Genomic DNA, 22,595 nt, shown 5'->3' with positions numbered 1-22,595 from the left:
TTCACAAGGTTCTATGCCTGGACCGATTCTATTCACCTTATATATGCTTCCTTTAGGCAATATTATTAGGAAACACTCCATAAACTTTCATTGTTATGCGGATGATACCCAATTATATATATTGATCAAGCCAGATGAAACTAACCAGTTAGCTAAACTTCAAGCATGCCTTAAGGACATAAACACCTGGATGACTTGCAATTTTCTGATGTTAAACCTTCAAGACACATTATCTAAAGACGCAGTTGCTCTAGATTGCATTGCCCTGGCCTCTAGCACCACTGTAAGTAACCTCTGAGTTATCTTTGTAACTCCCACATGAAACAAACTTCAAGGACTGCCTTCTTTCACCTACGCAACATTGCAAAAATCAGGCACATCCTGTCTCAAAATGATGCCAAAAAACTAGTGCATGCATTTGTTACGTTTTGTTTGGACTATTGCAATTCCTTATTATCAGGCTGCCCGAATAAGTACCTTAAGACTCTCCAGTTGATCCAGAATGCTACGGCACAAAAACTAGGAAAAGAGATCATATTTCTCCAATATTAGCTTCTCTGCACTGGCTCCCTGTAAAATCGAGGATAGAATTTAAAATCCTTCTCCTCACCTACAAAGCTCTTAATGGTCTGGCACCATCATATCTTAAAGATCTCATAATACCTTTTTACTCGACTAGAACACTGCGCTCCCAGGATGCAGGGTTACTTGTTGTTCCTAGAGTCTCCAAAAGTAGACTGGGAGCCAGAGCCTTCAGTCATCAAGCTCCTCTCCTGTGGAACCAGGTCCCAGTTTGGGTTCGGGAGGCAGACACCATCTCCACATTTAAGAGTAGGCTTAAGACTTTCCTCTTTGATAAAGCTTATAATTAGGGCTGGCTTGGGTGAGTCCTGAACCATCCCTTAGTTATGCTGCTATAGGCCTAGACTGCTGGGATACTTCCCATGATGCACCTCTTTCCTCTCTCCTCCTCTCCCTCTCCATCTGTATGCATTTTTATCCCATTTCTGCATGTTACTAACTCGACATCTTCTCTCTCCCGTAGTTTTGTGCTTTCTCGTTTCTCTCCTCTCTCCTTCTGTCGCTTTCAGCAGGTATTTCTGCCTCCGGAGCTGCAGAGTCTGGATCTGTGGTTGTGGGCCGCCTGCTGCCCCCGTGTTCCTGCTCGACAACTGCTACTACAGTTGTTGTTATTGGCCCTGTTACTAATAATGACATGTTTCCTATATCTGTCATTCCTATTATTATTAATATTAACACTACAATTACATTTTTACTATTATTTGCATTGTGCCTCCTCTCTCCCACCCCCACCCCCCCTTTCCGATATCCTCTCTCTTGATTTTTCTACAGATAATTAAAATCCTCACATAGCTTGATAGCTTATTGGACTTTCTTTACAGTATATTCTATATTCCTTCCTCTTTTCCAAATTACCCCTTCATTTGAAAAATGTGACTTTTCAATGTTTGGACTAACTTGCTCATATACTGTATATCATTCATCATAATTGAGAATAGCAGAGGGCTAATTACACTGCTTCGAGGGGTGCAATTTTCCACCAGGTATTTGTGTGGCAATGATTTCCCAACACGAACCTGAATAGACCTGCATTATGCTCTCCACAACAGTTACAGCATTTCAATTTAGCGTCTGCTGCACAGCCGCTATATTCGTGTTCACCAGCATGTTTGGCATATCTCGGTTTTGCTTTGCACTGATTTGCCACATGTCCAGTCCTTTGACACTTAAAGTATCGCAATAGTTTGGGAGCATGTTCTCTGACGGGAAAACTCATGCAGACGATCATTACCTTCTGTAGCATGATTCCTTCAAACGGAAGGAGAGCAGACAAGCTATCAACTAGTTTGCCCTCATATCTAGTTGGAAGGCGCTTTACTACGGTCACTTTACCCCTTTTGACTTCTTTCCTGAGGTCTTCCAGACTGACTTGTAAAGGGACGTCACTAATCACTCGGGGACATGGCTTTTAATTCGAACCCCATTCAGGGTTTTCATCTTCGGTATCTTTCCTTCCTTTGCTCAAAAATGTGTTTCATCGGACCAGTTTCTTGATGAATAGCCTTCGTGAGCTTCACTGGATGTAACTTGTTACTGGATTGTTCTCCGAACTCCACGATTACTTTCCACTCCATGAGCTCATTTCCTTTCTTTGCTTTTTTCGATTCATTCTGGGTTTCCACCTCACTGAGGCTGGATACAGAATTTTTCTTCCTCGCATTCTTTGATCTTCCTCCAATTTTCAAGATTTTCAAAATTCACCAATCCGGGACTCAAAGAGGCTATCCTCCCTCCAAAACACACTCAGTCTCGTGGTCCTGTCTCTATCTCAGGAGAAGATACTCATTTCATAGACTATATAGAAAGAATATCAGGGGTCTGTTTTGATGAACACTTTGATTCAATCATGAAGTGTTTCCTCGTTTGTTTGATAAACACAGTGAAACAAACCTTGAATATCTCTTTTCTCCTCCTGCATACAGATATATGTAGTAGCCATTAATCACCTGATGTGTGGTTGTTATGGTTTCCACATGAATCCAATTCAAAAGAAACCTCCAGTTTCACCAGTCAAGCAAGTCATAAGTCTTGTTAAGTGGCATAACCCCTGCTCATTCACCTAACAGGGAGTACAGGGACCGGCTTCCAAATCACACGTGTTTACCCAACTCAGTTCCTGGAAGAGAAGAAATGACATTTTCAATCCCCTGACCAGTGGCTGTTGTTCACATGTTAATCAGAATTTGGGACTTCACTGGCTGAATTGGAAAGTTTGTTGATTTCCTCAGGGGGACTAGATAAGATCACATGGTTAGGTGGTTCTGTCCCAGCATGCAACACAGCTTCACCAGACTGTTGAGCTGGGCATGATAAGAACACATGACATTTTATTTGATGCTGCATCCATCAATTTAAGGTCCCAACACAGCAGAAGAACAAGAAGCGGACAGGCTGTCAGCCCTGGCGTATTATCTCCTTATAAAGTTGACATGACTGACAGGTTAGCAAACAACTGTCCAAACTTACATGTCAGTATTAGTATTCACTTAGAGTAAATGTGCTGTACAACCAAAACAATAAGCTCAAAGGGGCTGAACAGCTTAGTGGAACTGCAGAATTCTCTGTGTGTCACTTGTGACCCCTTTCACATTACACATTCGTTACAAAAGTACTGATTTATTGAACTTGGCCACACAAGACACAAGGTGCGAGTCACTAGCAAATATCCTCTGGTTTGTAGCCAAATAATGTTCCATTGATTTCAAGTGTCAGTTCAAAGTATTTTTGCTAAAAGATTATGAAGAACACTATTTTTGGTCTTGTCTGTTCTCAGCCCCTCATTAATATGCACTTCATTTGGCTCTCCCTCCTCATCCTTTTGAGTGCAAACGTGAACTGTTTCCTACTGTTTTTTCCATTTCTGAGGAAGCATGAATAAGATAAAACCAGCACGTGCAATTTTTTCCTCCTCATTTATTTCTGGATACGTCATATTCCACCCTATGAGATGCAACATCAAATATAACAAAATATCAAAATAAAAATTAATTAAATACATAAAATAAGGCAGCCACACATCAAGAACATAAGTGTACATACTGCACATCTAATTAACCAACATTTCCACAAGCTTGCAGTGAAACCAGTTCATTTTAAAGCCATCTTGGGTTTTTTTTGTATTGTTTCATCTGTTGCTTGGTTTTGTTTTGTCAGTATCATTCTGCTTCCCCATAACCTCGTGGCTTTCTCGGCCCTAACCAAGCATAAACCTAACCAACCCATAACCAGCTGTGCGTGTTGTTGCGGTTTTAAAGGCACAGACAAATGACATTGTCCTGCCGACAGTGCCGCCACATCAGAAAACTCTTCTGTTTCGTTCTGAAGGGCACTTCCAAACAATGCATTTTGTTGTTTCACGTGGAGGACTTGTTCAAAGTCCTGTGTGTCTGAGGCCCCCAGGAGCCCATGAATGTAGTGTGATCCTCTACATCATGCATTCATCTGATGGCTACAGTTACAGATTGAATTAATTGATCCATAGACAAAAGAGTGAAATTCAAATGTATTTTTAAGGCAAATTGCTATAAACATACAGTATGTATTGGAGCACAAACGTGCACTATGTAAGGGATAATGTACAGCTGGTCATTGCTGTGGAATTAACCGCTTCGCGTCAGGGTCTAGAATCACCTTGTAGGGGTTAATTCCACAATAATGACCGGCTCGCTGTACATTATCCCGCTTATTACACGCATACTTACTGAAGAAATCAATAATTTGACACCAAATATTGATTTAATTGATTTTAAAATGATTTTAAAACGTTTTTTTGCGACAAGACTTCTTTCTGCGTATGGACATGATTGGACTCCAGAGTCTGTGATCAGAACTGCGTCCATAGCAACGGTTTGTTATTCAGAAATAACAGACTATAGAATGCCATCACTGACCAATCAGAATTGAGTATTCAACAAAGCCGTGTAATAATATGTAGTGTTAGACAGTCAGAGAGGTTGCCATCTTTATGCGGTGCATGTCACACCATGAGTGTCATATTATGGTTTAGTCTCCCATCACGTGTCTCAGTTTTGTTCTTATTCTTTGGGTTTAATGGTTGGAGTGTTCATGTGGTGTGAGAGTCATACTCGCCATGGTTCCCATAGTTCTGTTAAGCATCCTCTTCACATGTCCAGTATTTGGTTTCCCCCTGGATATAGTTATTGCAGTATTCTGGGTTGTGGTCTCTTGGAGGAGGACAGTGTGTTTCTGTCTCTGGTCTTTCTGTATGTTGCGTCGCACACCTCAGATGCCAGATTAATGGGTTAGCCAGCCGTGTTGAGCCTAAAGCCAGAGTTTCAGTGTCACGAAGGTGGCTGTCTTTTAACCAGCTAGATCACCACGGTAACCGATGCTGAGCACATAAGCTGCTGGGGAGGGTCTCTCTGAGGGAAACCTGTTGAGCCGTACGTTAGTGACACCGAGCGGAGCCGTGCAGTTACAGTCGACCTATCGCAAACTGTATGCATCGCGTTGCCATGGGAACCTACATGCATTCAGTTGGTGATGCAGAAAATCCTTTTTTCCCTGTTTGCTTCGGGTGATATTAACACTTAAATGTGACTCAGCAGATCATCCAACACTGCGAACGATGAAGCCTAAGCAGCCACAGACTCTGGGTGATGTTTTTAGGCTTGGTCCTGATCAGCCTCCAGGCCAGCTAATAGAACACCGATTAGAAAATGGATTAGTCTATTGGTATTTATCACTGATAATATTCAATCACTGAAATCCATTTCACTTTGATTTGGTCAAAAACTAAAGGGATTCCACGTCTCCTTCATTATGGGACAGTGCCAGACCTGAACGTGCACAGAGCCTGGTGAAGAAACCTGGTTAACAAAGAAAGATGATCCCCGTTCTCTCTGAGCGGGGATTTAGGTTTTGTCGAGCCAGCTAACGCAAAGGAAGCCTGGCTCTGTCGAACTCGCTTCAGCTCTCTTCTGGCATGCTGTGGATTAGAAGAGGGAAAGATATCTGACCTGATTTAAAGGATCTGATTTAAAGGATCATTCTGGTTTATTCCACCTGCCGTGTTTTCCATAAATGGGACAATTGTGCCTCTATAGGTAGTGCTAACTTTGCACGAGCCACCTCAGTTGTAGAGATTCAGAGTTAGGGACCTGCTCAGAACAACCAGTATTGGGGCAAACTGCGCGAGCATCCTACAGCTTTCCAAAGAAACATGATTTTTACACGAATCATTTCAAAGGCTTGTCTCTGAGTCTGACTGAAAGCAAACACAGACTGAAGCCACCTGAAAAGGCCGTTACAGCTAACTGCACAGGGATCGAAGTCCGGGTCGAGCTGCCGGCTGACTAAACACCCCGCAGATGAATCTGCACATGCTGCTTTGTTTCCATGTGTGAGGCTGCGGATAGCTTTCCATTTAATGTGTGTTTGTGCCAGAGAAGCAAATGAGATCAAATGTTTTTGATAAAGTGTTTTTGAATGACGTGAATAAAATGATGAGACTCCAGTTGTGGCTAATTGTTCTGTAAATGAACTCAAACACTATCCAAGATGTCCCATTCTTTTTATTCTTGAATATTTTTACTTGGGGCTAATTAACCAACACAACTGTGACCTTTTCTCTCTCTAATTTTCAACAGAAGGAAACGTGATGTCGACCAGATTATGATTTCTATTAACATAATAGGTTAGGGAATGTATCTGACAAGTGGCACACAGGTTGACACTGAACTTATCAGTAAAATCACTTAACAACGTATTTCATTTGTTCTCTGCCAAAATATCCGATCTTGCGATCCAGAATCGGCTCGCAGCGACTACAGCGTTATCCAACTTGTTTCTGACTGTGTTTGGCACTGGCAGCACTTGGCTGAGGTTAGGGAAAGCTCAGGATCTTGGTTGTCCCCAGTGACTTGAATCATGAAACACAACGTGATTATCAACATTTAACCAAAACCATGATCTTTCCCTAACCTTAACCAAAGTGCCTAAACCTGACCACAGGCGGGACTCAGGACACAAACTCCAGGCATCTGTATGTGTCAAAGCGAAAGTGTCTGTTTGGAACATTGTAGTGTTTCTACACATCACTGCTCCTGGTTTTAATATTAACACACCTCTGCTTGGTCACATTAAATCCAGGGTCAGTAAAAGCTATAAGGATTAGGCAGCGTAGTGCACGAGGGATCATGAAACGGCTTTACCGGTGAAGAAATAAGAAGTACTGGATGTAAGGCTTAACTAGCAGCTCCCGTCACCATAACTCAACAGTTAATGACTGAACTTAATTATTAGTTTCTCTAAATAATTGACTTGCTACTGTACATTAAACATTATAACTAATGGACTAATTGAACAAACTGTTCAGTACCAGTTCAGTTCATTTCAAATTTGAAGGCAGTGGCCAAGCATATTTGTATGTTGAAACAACTTTAGATTCTTGCACCGATGACCCAAACGCATGGCTTTAAGTTTAACTGTCAGAAGAGTACAGATTTATAGAAGGAAAGAAAGGAACACCAGACTCTGACGGTGGTAATGTGTTATTCCCATTCCAAAGGTTAGCACAGATCGATTGATGGGCAGACTTATGTCAGGCATGATGGGAAAAAATACTCCAAAGCCCAGAAAGGCCAATCAGAATTTGCTGAATGCACAGACATATCGTGCGTCTTAACTGACGAGGCTCAACGTTAGTGTAATAGTGTCCTGGTAGTCTCCAAGACGTACGGGTGACAGGTAGGTTACTGTGTCACTAAGCTGTGGGAGCATTTTTACAAAAACATTTGATTCGATTTTTTCTTGCGCATGACGGGCGGCCGCACCCTCCGTCTTCTTGTTTGAAGCAGGACAGACGGCATTAAAAACAAGTTATATGGCTGGCTGGCTTATTGTTGAAGTGGTGGAGGTGAAGGAGGTAAGGTTGCTGTCAGCTGGGTGGTTTAAAAAGGCTGATGTCATCCATTGGACCAATCCAGAGGCAACAATCCCTTCGAATGAACCAATCACAGGGCACCACCTGTTTCTCATGACCCATCTGCCTCGTTTCCGCTGCATGGTTCGGCACAGCTAGGTTCGACTCGCTTGGAGCCGTTCTTTTTTGGTTTTCCATTGGCAAGAGTTGTGGATAGTACCTAGTACGTTTTTTGGTATCACCAGACAGGTATCACCAAAGGGTCAGTATTTTACTGTTTCATATGTGACATTTGTGGCACAATTTATAAAATATCTAAAACATTTGTTTTAATTTACTTTGATTTAATTTCAGTCAATTTTCATTTAATGACATGTTTATATAATCTGATTAAATGTTTAATTGAATTGAATTTAACTGCAGACATAGTGAGTAAATCAACTCAGAAGCATGGTGCCATCTATAGCATAACCTCAATAAAAGTCGCTTTCAGCAGCTTTGTGAGCAGCTCTGAAAAGGAAACTCCTTGCTAGAAACCTCTAGTGCTCCTAATGGAAGATAAGACACGCTGTTAATACGGTCCCATATGTTTTACATACGCACACTTCTCTGTGGCTGAAATGTAGTTTTCACGTTCAGGTGTTGTCTGGCACGCTTCTGGTACAAACCAAGTTAAATACGTCCACGTTTGTTGAAGTGGAAGTCTTGTGGGTGGTCTCCGTTCTGATGGAGTTGGCCTCAGCTTAGAACAACAAGCTGTCACACTGAGCTATTGCACCGTTTCAGGATTAATGTCACAAATGATGTGATTATGGTGTAATAGCAGGAGTTTCACCTCTGAGGCGATGGGAACAGGACACACGAGCGATGACAGGCTTTACGGCGCTGGTCAGAATGAAGATCCAGGGTTCTTATCAGGGAGAAGATAACTGTCTGAAATGAAACAGGCTCGTCAATGTCAATGTTGATGATCATTTCGGATAATAAGCTCTGTTGTTGGTCATCAGTGAAGCTAAATATAGACCTCTTAACGTTTTTTTCCCATGGCGCAGTAATCCACAGCCCCTCTCCACTTCTCCCCTTACAGCCTCAAATCAGCTGTGGCAGTCTTCCCACCAACACGTTGGGCTTCATGGGATCCTGGAGACCTTGGCATCGCATGCTGGGAGCCGGACTGTTGACATGGTGGTATTTTGCAATACAATGTACACTGTGGTTTATTTTTGAAAATCCTTTGCTACCATGGCTAAGCTTCTTTTTCCCTTCTCTTGCTGTTTTTGTTATGGTGGGCTGAGGTCTGGGTGTTTGGATGGAGACAAAGAAAGCATGGCAGGGAGGGAGCAGAGTGGCTGTGTGTTTGAAGAGCAGATATCTGATTTATTTGGCTTCATACACTGTGGTATGTTGTTACACCAGAGGCTCACAGTCAGATAAGAGCACTGCACTCAAATCTGTGGCTGGTTTTGTTCACTGAGTCCGATGCTTCCTTATCTGGGTCTCTGTTGCACGAACCATGCTTTCTTTATCCCCAAAATGAAGAGGAGTTGATTGAAATGCGGGAAAAAGGCTTCTAAACTATTATGCAAGGATTTTTTTTTCTTACTGTTGAATGGTAATAAATCAGTGCAGTGAAATAGGGAGGTCATGAATCCAAGTACCCTCAACACTCCCTCCCCCTCCCCAGATACAAAAAAGTCACTAAACTCTTTTAATTATTAGGATTATGCATATTTTATCAATTCAGTCAACAGTTACAATTTAATTTCCCAACATGATGGTCTAAATGGTGTTTCAAAACACTACCCGGAATACAATTCAGGTGGATTTATATCGAATCCTTGATTGTTCATTTTTTGTTGAGCTAAAAGTAGTGACTCTCCTAAGGTTGCTAAAACGCCCAAATTCCTGGAACAAATAGAGGACATGACCTTGGTGACCTCAGTGAAGGCTACAAGCACTTTGTAACATTGTTAAGAAAAGTGCTATATAAATAAAGTTTATTATTATTATTATTATACAACTTAGAAGTATAGGCAACTCAAATGTTTGAACATTTTTGAAAGATAAGGTTTGCAACATAATGCTTTAGACAGACAGACACAAAAACAAAGCCAGGGAATGAAAAAAGTATCCCTATCAACAGTAACCGATTTGTTCATTTTTAACCAAGAATGGACAGACTCTTGCATGTTCAGTCTTCCCACAGGCATTTTAAAACCAGTATGTCTTATGTCCCAAGACCTGGCGATTGTTAAAAGCTGCAATGTGAAGCGCCACTACAAGACAAAGCACAGAGAATCTTTTGAGCTGTTTACAAGGGGGATGGCATCGCCCCTCGTCGCCCTCAAATCACCTACTGCCTATCAGCATGACAAATTTTAAATGCTGTAAAGCTGCGCAAAAACCTGCAAAATCAGACCCCTCGGGTGACCCCATGTTGCCAGCTCGCACTGATACTAGTGCTGTAGCTAACCCAAATCCGGTCCCATTCAGTCATCAACAGAAGACTTTGCCGTCAAGATTTGATGGACTCCTGAATGCTATACAGGCGTAAAGGGGACTGCCCATTGTTCCGACGGCCCATTATTCTGAAACCCTAATAGTCCGAAAAATGTCCCATTGGACCGAAAGCCCATTTGTCAGATAGCCCGTTATCCCGAAAACAAACGCCCATTGCTCTGAAAATACACACTCTCCCTGCAGTTAGTTCAGCGACTGCCGGCCCTGTCCATGGTGCTGATTCGGCAGGTATGCTATTGTATTTCATCTGATAAAGAGATAAAGACGACTTATATGTTATATACAAGATTTCACTCCAAATGTACTTTCTAAAATGAATACATCAATAAAATCAGACTGGTGGAGAAAATGTGGGGAGACAAGGGCAAACCATTCGCACATTTTCTTCTTCTGTCCCATTTTAAAATCATTCTGGCATTCAGTCATAGCGGGTATCATGGGTATTTTTAAGGTGCTATTGATAACATTGATAACATTCAGCCACTAGATGACGCACTCCCCCTCCCGCCTTCCAGTCCATTCCAGTGGTTCCCAGATCGTTGCACAACCTGCGTATTTCATGGTCAGTGGAGTGAGACTGACTCATTCATGTCAAGTGATGAATCTTTCGCGATAGAGTAAAGAATTCATTTTACAACATGTAGCTATACATTAGCTATAGCTTTAGGTGACTTTGTGCGGTGGTGTTTATGTAACGTTATCTGTGGTAATCTGAGGATATGGCTGGCTAGCTTTAGGTAACCCTTTTTTCCCTCATCATTTAATAATTTTAGGGACCCTATATTGCAACACTTACCGTAAAATGACATTTCAATCATCCTTACACTATAAGACATTAGGTAAATATTTACATTTTAATCCAATCAAAGAGGACAGTACATTGTAGGGATGCTATTAAAACCCACAGAATAATAAAGCTAGTATATTAAAAATAAAAGACAGTACTGCTAATATATTAATAAAAAGATCAGAAATAGTACAAGAATTTGTCAAATATTATCAAAAATGGTATACTCCAGAAACAAAAGGAAACCACACTGGGAAAATGAAAAGAATTTTGGAAAATCTCACCAGAAGCAACCAATTAACTAAGGGAATAACAAAAATGTCAGCTATCATAACGAAAATGAGAAATGTGGCAGTGACGGATTTACAAATTAGTTTTACAGGGAATTTCTAAATTTACTATTAACTTTGTTATGTTATATTTTTAACTGGGCATTAGATAATAGACAATATGCAATAATCACATTAATTTATAAAGATGGTAAAAAAAAATAGACGACTGTGCATCATATTGTGCCATATCTATATTAAATCCGTTCTTGCAAATAGACTAAAAACTCATCCCTATTTTAAACTCAGATCAGTCAGGTATTGTCTCTAATAGAACTAGGGGATAACACCAGAAGGACTTTAGAGGTCCAGTGTGAAACATTTAGGAGCAGCTGTTGGCAGAAATGGAATATAATATTTATAAGTATGTTTTCATCAGTGTAGAATCACCTGAAAATAAGAAGCGTTGTGTTTTCGTTACCTTAGAATAAGCCCTGTATATCTACAGAGGGAGCGGGTCCCCTTCCACGGAGGCCGCCATGTTGCACCGCCATGTTTCTACAGTAGCCCAGAACGGACAAACCAGTCACTGGCTCTAGATTGGGCCGTTTACGTTTTTCGTAGTTTCTCCTACACGCTTGGAAGGGGAGGGCGAGGCGAGCGGGATTCAAATGGTTGCAAACTGCAGTTTCACCGCTAGATGCCACTAAATCCTCCACACTGGCTCTAAATATAAATGAGAATTCCCTAAAGCCTAAACAACAAATTCTTATGGTAATATTAGATGCTGAAAAAGTGTTTGATAGATTCTATTGGCCTTTTATATTTGAAATGTGTAAAAAAAAAAAAAACTCAATGAAAATGAATTAGTTGGTTGCAAATGATATATAAACCACCAAAGGGAAAAATACAAGTAAATGGTATGATCTCAAATCCCTTTACCCTGTTTTGGGGAGCATGGCAAGGAGACCCCTCTTCTTTTCATTTTGGCCATAGTGTAAGGATAATTGAAATGTCATTTTACGGTAAGTTTTGCAATATAGGGCCCCTATAATTATTTAATGAGGGGGAAAAGGGTAATTTTCATTTTTTGGCTGCCGGCCCAGAGAAAATATACAAGGGGCCAGTAAAACTCTGATCTACTGGCCAAGTGGGCCAGTGGGGAAAATATGTTACGTTGGACACTGAGTGGACGCTTAGATGACAAGCTAAATATTACCTAAAGCTAGCTAGCCATATCCTAAGATTACCATAGATAACATTACATGAAACACCACCGCACAAAATATAGTTTTATAACTAGATTCGGGAACAAAGACCACACCTTGAACACTCTAATTTCTGCACACAAGTATTTAAGCACACCTTATCCGTTCACTTCCCTTTCAACTCAGTTTTCCCATCCCTCCCCCCCAAACCCTTCTTATTTCCTTCTCTCTTTTGTTTAAATACAGGAACCACCGGGGGCTTTATCCGAATCAGAGCACATGAAGAGACGGCTCCCTCACTCAGAGTCTCGACTCCCCTGGTCCCCTCCTGTCTTCCCACCACCAGCTGGCTCCGGTCCATCATCGTGCTCCTCCATCCATCCGTCTATGACCCTGATTTCTCCTCTCATCCGTTCACCACTCACCCTTCCGCCCCTCATCTCTTCATCCCTCTAATTACACCCCTTCATCCCCTCACCCTTCCTACCCTCATCCCTCATCACGAAAGATTACACTTGACATGACTGAGTCTGTCTGAGTCTCACTCCACTTGACCATGAAATACGCAGGTTGTGTAACAAAGTGGGAACCACTGTAATGGAATGGATGAAGGGAGGGGGAGGGAGCGCCATCTAGTGGCTGAATGTTATCAATCGTAGAAAAGGTTTCAGTCGTAGTCATCTGGACACTGTTTTCAGAATCAAGACGTTTCGGCTCCCATCCGGAAGTCATTCTCAATTGTGAAAAAATGTTATCAATAGCACCTTTAAAAAGACATTATATTGCACATTATAGTAAATCCGATTAGAAGTTATTGTACTGTACTGTTTTATTTATTTAAAAGAGAGGACTCAAAAATATAATCAAATATTGGTCTTTGACCTGTCTTAAGAAACCTTTCCTCCATAGGTGACATGAAATTTTCAATGGGTTCCTGTTCAGGATGACCCTGGCTATGACCATATAAATGTTCATATGGTTTTACTGTACAATTGTGGAGAAATTTAAAGGTAAAGTCAGCTCAAATAACATAACAGTCATCATTCCCTCGTGTTTGAACTGTCATAAAAAAATCCTTCATAGGTGACAAGAAATTTCCATCTTAAAGATCTCATAACACCATATTATCTGACTAGAACACTGCGCTCCCAGGATGCAGGGTTACTTGTGGTTCCTAGAGTCTCCAAAAGTGGAGAGGGAGCCAGAGCCTTCAGTTATCAAGCTCCTCTCCTGTGGAATCAGGTCCCAGTTTGGGTTCGGGAGGCAGACACCATCTCCACATTTAAGAGTAGGCTTAAGACTTTCCTCTTTGATAAAGCTTATAGTTAGGGCTGGCTCTGGTGAGTCCTGAACCATCCCTTAGTTATGCTGCTATAGGCCTAGACTGCTAGGAGACTTCCCATGATGCACCTCTTTCCTCTCTCCTCCTCTCCCTCTCCATCTGTATGCATTTTTATCCCATTACTGCATGTTACTAACTCGACATCTTCTCTCTGCCGTAGTTCTGTGCTTTCTCGTTTCTCTCCTCTCTCCTTCTGTCGCTTTCAGCAGGTATTTCTGCCTCCAGAGCTGCAGAGACTGGATCTATGGTTGTGGGCCACCTGCTGCCCCCGTGTTCCTGCTCGACAACTGCTACTGCAGTTGTTGTTATTAGTCTTATTACTATTATTATCATTATTATTACTATTATTGTTTTATTAATATTACCTCTGCTCTGTGACACTGTTTGCATTCTGGCTTTTGGTATATCTTGTCCCTGATCATCTGACTCAAATACTAAATATTTCCAAACACGACTCTTGGTGTGTCTCAGTGGACCTGTGGCTGTACCTGCATTTGCCACCACCATTCAAACAATTGCTTGACCCAACAAGAGTAATGGGTTGAGATAACTGAAAGTGCAACTACACCCTCAAATTTGGTTTGGCAAGAGAATTAAATTAGTTGAGCCTAATTATTCTAATTTTTGAAGTAGAAAAAAAGTTCTGCCAACTTAACATTTTGAACTGTGTGCACTTTGTGTCAACTAAATGGCAATGTGAAATATTAGGCTTGGACAGCAATTGTTCTAAAAGTTGAATAAACTCAAAAAAATCTGTCCAAACCTCATTATCATCTTCTTAATCGAACAACAATTTTCAAGATTAGCCTGCACTCCTTTCCTTGCTTAACATTTTGCTATTGGATGAAAACAGTGAATATTGGGGCAAATAGCTTGAGCCATAGTCTCTGAGTTTTGTGTCACTTAATTTAGAGGGCATCACAAAGTTTGATAGAGGAGAGAACCTGTGTTGTGCACGGATGGTGTTGCATCTCCGAGTTTTGAGTTTTCTAGTCAGCAGCACTCTACAAACATACCTCAGATTCAGGCCTGGCGGAGTGGGAGATGTCCTGAGTTTTAGTCTCTACTATGGGTCAGACTCCCAAACACTGCCCTTCCCATAATGTAACTCAATGGCATTTGATTTATGAATTGCATTGCATTGATGATTTACTGCATCATTTGCACTCCAGTACTAAATACTGCAATAACTCATCTACTGCACTCTTAACTATTTCCATAAATTGCACTACTTTATATTCATTGCACTGCTGTTCTGCTCAGTCCAATTCATTATTGTACATATCCATCAGTATACTTCTGTTTATAGTAATGCCATCTGTATATAATGTCCATAGTACCACTAGTAAATGTTTTCATAATACTGCTCTATCCTGCATTTATGCTCACACTTTATATCCTGCACTTACTTATTGCTCTTCTGGTTCGACCTAAACTGCATTTTGTTGCCTTGCACTTGTACATGTGGAATGACAATAGAGTTGAATCTAATCTAATTTATTTGTCAGACCCTGTGTAACTGGTAATTGCGCCATGTCTTTCAAACTCCACACCTCCAGTTTGTAACGCAGGCTCTGTTTTAAACGTACAGTCTTAAAGCCTCTGAATACACATCTGTTTCACAGGCTTAATAGTACTAACAGTGACTCGTAAACTGATCCGCATGTGTAAAATCAGTGGAATGCCCCTATAAAGTTCACAAACAACTCTTCAATGTACTGAAAATAAGCTATTATTAGGTATCACAGTGCTGTTTACTCACATAGTCAGCTTCAAGCTTATTTGGGAGAGAGGCATGTAAAGTCTTTTTGGCCTGCAAAAACGGTCTGTGGGTCATTCCCTCTTATAACAGCATAATTACATAATCACATGTAATTATTGTAATGGAACAACATGGCTCCAGTGTTGGAGGCGGGTCAGCATGAACAAGTGCTTGATGATGTTTAGGAATTATGGATGATTACATCCTCATTTTGTAAATGTCGGTTACAGTAAGTCTGTCCATTGGCAGCGTCTGTCAGAACTGTATGAACTGATTTCCATGAAATGTTTTAGAGGGAGACTTCGCACTGATGTACAACATTCCAGTGGAGATCCGAATCTGGAAATTATGTTTTTACAAAGTTGGAGACAAAGATCATTTTGGCTAATGGCAAAATTAACTAGTAACTTACTGGGTTTCCAAATCTCAACATGCCACATCAAAACATGAATTTACTCAACTTGAATTTGGATAGAAGGAAGAGAGCAACATTCCAGTTCAGAGATACAGACAGGTGACAAATCCAAGGAAAAAGCTGAATAAACGAGTGTGGCAACATTAATGCAGATGCTTGCAGAGGTCACGGGGCTCACTGAGTACTTCCATGAGGATGAAATTGATGTGAACCGTATGCTATGGCCAGCGTCACCACAACCCAACTGAACGCATGAGAGGGAGGCGGCTTCGGAGTTGTTAGAGTTGTTCACCTTTGGCAGAACGCTGTAGGTGTTATGGTGTGTCCAACAGAAAAGCAAGAGCATTCAATGGAACAGGACCCAAACGCAGACTAGTAGAGCCGGTGCAGATCAATCATTTTATTAACAAAAGAAGGCTTACACTGAATTGGCGGGCAAAAGCAACTCTCAACAGGTAAGCAGTCCAAAACAGAAAAACAAATCCAACGGTGAGCAGGCTTCCACAGACAGGCAAGGAACAAGGGACACAAAGATCCAAGAAACCAGGGTGCTTGACAGAAATACAACAACGCAAGGACTAAATACACTTAGGTTAGGGAGACAATGAGACACAGTTGGAACTGATCAAGACACAGGTGACAACAATGAAAGACAGGAAGCAACGCTAAAAGACACCTGAGGGAAGGAGGCTATTTCAAAATAAAACAGGAAACAACAGAACACAAACCTACAACCATGACAGTAGGGTTGTCTGATGAGACAATACACACCACGAGATGATAGAAATTTGTCAGAGATTTTACCATACTGTTTATACCATTCGATTCATGTAATACCTCTGCTGTGGTTGTATTTGAGCATTGTGGAAAACATTGTAAATCAATGAGCAGGACTGATTTATGGCAATATTTTTGCCATAGTACCATCATTGGTCAGGTATTTCATTTGCTGGATACACTAAAAGCAGTCAGCTTATTTTGTCCTTCAACACTTCCTCAATTGATTTTCCAGAAAATGTCCTATATCATGACACATATCAATATCGCTCTATAAATTACATATATAATGGCTTTATTCATATCGTCCACACCTAGAACTCAGCTAGCCTGCTTGCAGCCTTTGTGCTAAGCTAGGCTAAACATGTCCTGGTCCTATCCCATTGATTGATATCAATTTCCTGAACTGATTGTGGGTTTGACAGCAAACAAGTATATTTAATAAAATGTCAGTGTTCTTTTATCATAAAGATAATAGCAATGATGTGTGAGGATGTAAATTTGCAAGCTGAAGAATTGTTTAGCTTTAGCATAAACAGGTGGAGATAACGTTGTTTTCACTCTTTTTTCTGAGATCTGGCTCTATAATTTGAAAGCCTGATAGAGTTGTTATTGGTTATAACATGTTTGAAGCTGGTGCAGTCTATGTGTTGCTTTCAGCCTTTTCGCTGTGTCAGATGCTTTGTTTCTGCCACTGCGAGTTGCCAAAGTGCCTAAACATGTAGACTTCTAAGCAATAAAAAGCGTGCACTCAGCGCAGTAGGAAGCTGAGAACAACATTCTCTGCATGCTGTGGTTCTTTCATTGCTGTTCAATTACATGGCGTCTGTTTCAGACAGAGTGGCGTACATGCTCTGCGCTGTCACGCTGGAATTTCCAGAGGGAGCCTTCCAGATCTGTGGCCACAGCAGTGAAGGAGCATGTGGTGTCAGTGAGGCAGAGCAAACCCAGTGAGGGGAGGCTGAAAGGCCAGAAGCCCCCAGCACCAACACTGAGAGGGCTGGCTTTCACGAAAACAACACAACCATGGAATCACTGTCAGCTCTGCCATGATAAGCCCGATTATTAACCATTTAACCATGTGGCTGTCTTTCATATTTGGCTAAATATGTCATTTCTCTTGTAATTTTTACAGATAAATCTTGTCTGGTTTTTGAGCACAAAGCTGAGAAATATAAATACACCGTGAAGCACTGTTAGGACCACAGGTGCAGTATGATAAACCACTCCGATTACACAGACATAATCTGTGATTTCAGTCCAGACCTTCATCATTCTAAACTCTGGTTTGCCAAAATGACTACCAACATTATTTCCCCCTACTGGTATCTACCAATCATATCATTCTGGATGTATTTGCTTAGGATTGGAGACTTTCTACCTTTGATAGAAAATTTTTCCTAAATGAGAACTGTGATGGCGAGGCCTAACCCAGAAGTTCAGGATTTTTTGTTATTTGAACAATTTCAAACAAATATTCATTGTGTTTTTATTGAAAATGTGGTTTTTTGAGTGCTTTGAGCACCACAAATAAAACGTTACTCACCTCCACTGTAGTGCTGGGGGCAGTTATCTCACCAGCTGAGAACTCAATCGGGTGAAGCCTTTAAAACTAAAACTAATCATTAACTAACATCATTCAGTGGGGGAGACCTGGTTGTAACCAAGGGATGGCTGTAACAGCACCACTTTCACCAAGAAGGGATGACCTAAGAGTCATGTGATCAATTTCATGTATGACCACTTCCTTCCTTCCTGAAACCCATTTTCTCTATCCTACTCCTTTTTTCAGCATGCCAAGACAGCGGGAGAGAAAGCCCGAGAGGGGTGTGTCTGCACATGCACCAAAATCTGCATCAGATGAGGTGAGGCGGGGAAAGACAGTAAGCTCTGTCGCCAAAGAATACGCTCGTGACACTGAGCAGACACTGCAAGAAATTACGAAAGCTCAGAAAACAAGGATCGAGACAGCCGCCAGACACCTTTCCCCGGGGGGCAGGTTGTAACAGTGGAACTTGTATTGGACTTTAATGAATTCATTCTGTGATACAGTTGGAGAAGTTGGAAAGATTGCTATTTGTAGTAGACAGATTCAGGTACATGTGAGCGCTCTAACACAACACATGAGCGACTTATTGGTGCTGAGACAATAAGTGGTCCAAACATAACCAGTCTCCCCGGTGACTGCATGTGATTCACACATTTCTAATGTGTAGTTCAGTTTGTAGCTTACAACACAAATGTGACTGGATGGTGCACTGTGGGAAAACAACAACAAACATGTTCATACGGTGCAGAGCTGTACGTGAACTCTGGTCCACGGTGCCATCTGCAGGACTCTGCAGGACCAGTCAGACCACTTCCCCTCAAAATTCAAATACAAATATTGTACAACAATATTACTGTTCTCTTAATAACAGTTTCTGTTTGATTGTTTTCTTCAAAGAAACCCATTCCACTCATTCCATATATTTGTTAAGTGGCAAGGACCGTAGCAGACTGAGAAGAAGTGACTGTTACTGCGATGCGGTAAAATGAATCTTCATCTGTGTCAATATGAATATGATCCTTATGTGACCTGCAGTTACCTGCTGTGGAAACAAGAGACACATTGTTAGGGAACACCAGTGCTGGTTGACACTGTTTTCCAAATCAGTGTGATCTCACAAGATTAATATCAAGATCATTACAAAGCCTATCGTCTTGATTAGAATACACATTTCCTTAATACTTGCAAAACACTGAAATAAGAAGTTACCAGGCAGCAGTGCCACACTGACACACTGACTGTTCGTCCTGTTACAGGGGATGTTGAGGCTTCATCAGCCTCACCTGCTGGTGCAGAGGCTTACTGACACCTTTGACTTAGAAAACAATATAGTTGGACGATCTCCACATCAGCCAGCCCTCCCAGGGCTGTGCGCGCTCTGCTGTCCTGTGCATCTTGTAGACTAAGGCCTGTTGCAATGAATTCTTAAGTTTGCAGACAACACTGTTAGAAATGGTAAGGACGTAGAAATCACGGAGTCTTCTAAGTACTATAATAAACAATTGAATAAAGTTGAATACCAATATGGACTGTAAGAAAATTCAGCAGCGTGTTCTTTGTTTGAGAAGGCTGGCTGAGTTTCATGTCGACGGGTCAGCAGTGATGGCACTGCTCTGTACTAACTACATTTGTACATTTGTACACTCCATACGTCACCAAATATATGAATAAAACTACTCAAGACACCTTCATTTGTAGAACCTCTCCACTCAGCTTTAAAATGTAAAATGTGTTAATATCATTCACAAGTCACCATACATATGCAAAGGTTCATTTTGTACAGTGACACGTGTCCCTTCATTCTGACAAATATAGCTGTTCGATAACTGTAGGAGTAAAAATAAAATGTGGTGGAGGAAAATACTCAAGTGCATTGCACTACTTTTAAATCTTTTCTCTGCTTGAACAGAATATTGCTTGCCTAGTGTGATTCAGCATACAGCCTGTGGTCCACATGGACATATTGGCTGGATTGTAATTACTTGCAGTTATTAACACATGGTTTAAGGTTATAGTTATGCGTGTCCTATGATTAATAATTAATAATTCTTTATGCTGTCAAGTCAAGTAAATTTTTATTTATACATCACAAATTTGCCCCAAGGGGCTTCACAATCTATACAGCATACGACACCCTCTGTCCTAAGACCCTCGATTAGACCCTGCCCCAAACCCCCTTTAACAGGGAAAAACTGGAAGAAAGCTCAGGAAGAGCAGCAGACGAGGGATCCCTCTCCCAGGACGGACAGACAGGAAATAGATGTCGCGTGGACAGAATGGACCAACATAATAACATTACAGTATGGACAATCATGTTGACGAAATTATAGACAGATTGTAACATATGAAGAATGTCGAGAAACTTCAGGTGTCGCCAAACAGACCTGAGCCACATGACCTCCTCTCCACCATGGAGGCCTGGAAGAGGACAGACTACACAAACACACAAGAGGCAAAACTCAAGCTCACTATTCACACAGAGAGGAGAAATGAACAGACACACAGGGGGAGAGAGAGAGAGAGAGAAGAGGAGAGGCTGGATCTCCTGCAGGATGATCCAAAACATCTGGAGAGAGGCACCGACAGCCAGGACAGAGAGAGAGACGTCTCAGGACGGCCGATGGTGCAGCACAGAGAAGCCTGCGTGAAAAGAGAGAGAGAGGCACACAGCTGTGCTTGTGGGACACAGAGAGGGTCAGAGAGGTGCAGTGGTTTTCAGTTTACAATACTCTCAAACCAGCTGGGATGTTAGGTTAGCAGTCTTAAAGCCAGTGGGGACAGTGCCAGTGTAGCGTAGGTTTATCCTAAATATCCAAAGTAAGAGTTGGGCACCAGACAGGAGAATAATCATGATCCTAGCCTGTCACTTTGAAATCAGTCTCTCACAAACTACATGCCATTAAATCAAATTAAGCGTCTCTTAATTAAATGCATTAAATAATGACACCAGGCTGTGTGTGGGTGGGGGGAGAGGGAGGCACAAAAACCACGTAGAATTGTATTTATTTATTTATTTTTAATAGTAGAATAGTAATTGTAGTGTTAATATTAATAAATTAGTAATAATAGGAATGACAGCTACAGGAATAATAATGTCAGTATTAGTAACAGAGCCAATAACAACAACTGTAGTAGCAGTTGTCAAGCAGGAACACGGGGGCAGCAGGTGGCCCACAACCACAGATCCAGACTCTGCAGGACTGGAGGCAGAAATATCAGCACATTTCCAGCAGCACCTTGTTGCCCAGGAAAGTTCAGGAAATCCAGCAGGTTCTAGGAACAACTGTCACTCTGTTTACTTTTATATACATCACTGTTTTCTTTTTAGAGCGAAGATGTCCAGAAACAGGGGTCTATTCTAGAAAGCAGGTTTAACAAACTCTGACTGACCCTGAACTCTGAGCTGATGAACTCTGAAATGAAAACTCTTTTCGGAGTTTTCGGTTCCAAACAGCTGATCAGAGTCAGCTCATTCAGCTCAGAGTTTGTTCACTCTGAGTGAAGCTCATGTGTATGCAGACTGTGCACATTTACCTTTAAAAGAGTCAGAGCGGGAAAAGTGTCAATAAGTTAACACAATGACGTTTTATTCAGTGTTGTCCATTAATTCATTGCTTACCAGACTTACATTTCCTTAATGGATGATGAAGTGGTGGAATCTGACTGTGTGCTGGGCTGCAGCCTACTTTACATTTGAAATATATTTGTTCATCTTTAATCTGACTCACTTTCTAACTACATCCTGCAGGGTTAGGGTTAGGGTTACCCTGAAATAACTTGAGACAGTCCTGAGTAACAAACCAATGTCCAGCCAGGATTTAGATTCTGACAGGAAACCTCCGCTAACTAATGAATGAGTGAGGAAGTGAAACAGCGTGTCTGGCTCTGTGAGAGGGAGGAGACAGAGAAACTCAGGGCTCGATGAAGAAAACCTGGGCTCACACAGTCGGTTACCATGGTGACTGATCCAGAGTTTAAGTTCCCTCTCTTTCTGGAACTGAAAACCCAGAGTTTCCCTCAGAGTTTTCACTAGACCTGCTTTCTGAATCAGGACCCTTGGGTTAAACTTCTAGTTATCTCCTCCTTGAGTCACTCTCACTCCTCTTTCTGTTCTCCTCCATGCTTCCCCCAGCTCACCGGTGTGTCTGATTTATCTCCAAACCGTGCTTCCTGTTTAGTACTTTCTTTTCCCCTTTCTGCTACACAAGTGGTACGTGACAAATGAACAATAATCAGCATTGTAGGTCCCAGAAATGGCCAGAGATCTTTAAGTTTAGCTGGTAGGGCCTCAAGGAGGCAGGTGGTTGGTTTAGAAGCTAAAATCAGCTTAGACAATGTTTTGAGAGAGATGGTCCTAAAATTTGTAAGAACGGAGCCTATGTGGAATTCAACATAGCAGCAAACACACGGCTGCTTTGGAGTAAGTTTGGCTACAGTGTCAAACCGAAATCAGATTAAGACCGAGAACTTGCTCTAATTCTGTCTTTACACACATATTCTG

The 22,595-nt window shown here is 41.4% G+C and overlaps 1 protein-coding gene and 1 long non-coding RNA gene across 2 annotated transcripts in view; both read left to right on the top strand.

Moving 5' to 3' along the window:
* Positions 1 to 12,768, top strand: part of rad51b (RAD51 paralog B) — a 131,839-nt gene extending 119,071 nt beyond the window's left edge. The window contains exons 11-12 of the transcript XR_006374863.1: positions 8,553 to 8,650; positions 12,496 to 12,768. The gene's annotated coding sequence lies outside the window, so the exon portion shown is untranslated. The remainder of the gene's footprint in view (positions 1 to 8,552; positions 8,651 to 12,495) is intronic.
* A 2,132-nt stretch (positions 12,769 to 14,900) lies between these two features.
* Positions 14,901 to 19,785, top strand: LOC122862886. The gene is made up of 3 exons (XR_006374862.1): positions 14,901 to 17,582; positions 17,681 to 17,753; positions 18,338 to 19,785. It is a non-coding gene; the product is annotated as an uncharacterized LOC122862886 (long non-coding RNA).
* Positions 19,786 to 22,595: the final 2,810 nt, after the last annotated feature.

This window comes from Siniperca chuatsi, linkage group LG16 (assembly GCF_020085105.1).
Source record: "Siniperca chuatsi isolate FFG_IHB_CAS linkage group LG16, ASM2008510v1, whole genome shotgun sequence".
NCBI classification, from domain to species: Eukaryota; Metazoa; Chordata; class Actinopteri; order Centrarchiformes; family Sinipercidae; genus Siniperca; species Siniperca chuatsi.
The sequence above is the reverse complement of the archived record's forward strand: the minus strand, read 5'-3'. Positions and strand labels throughout refer to the sequence as shown.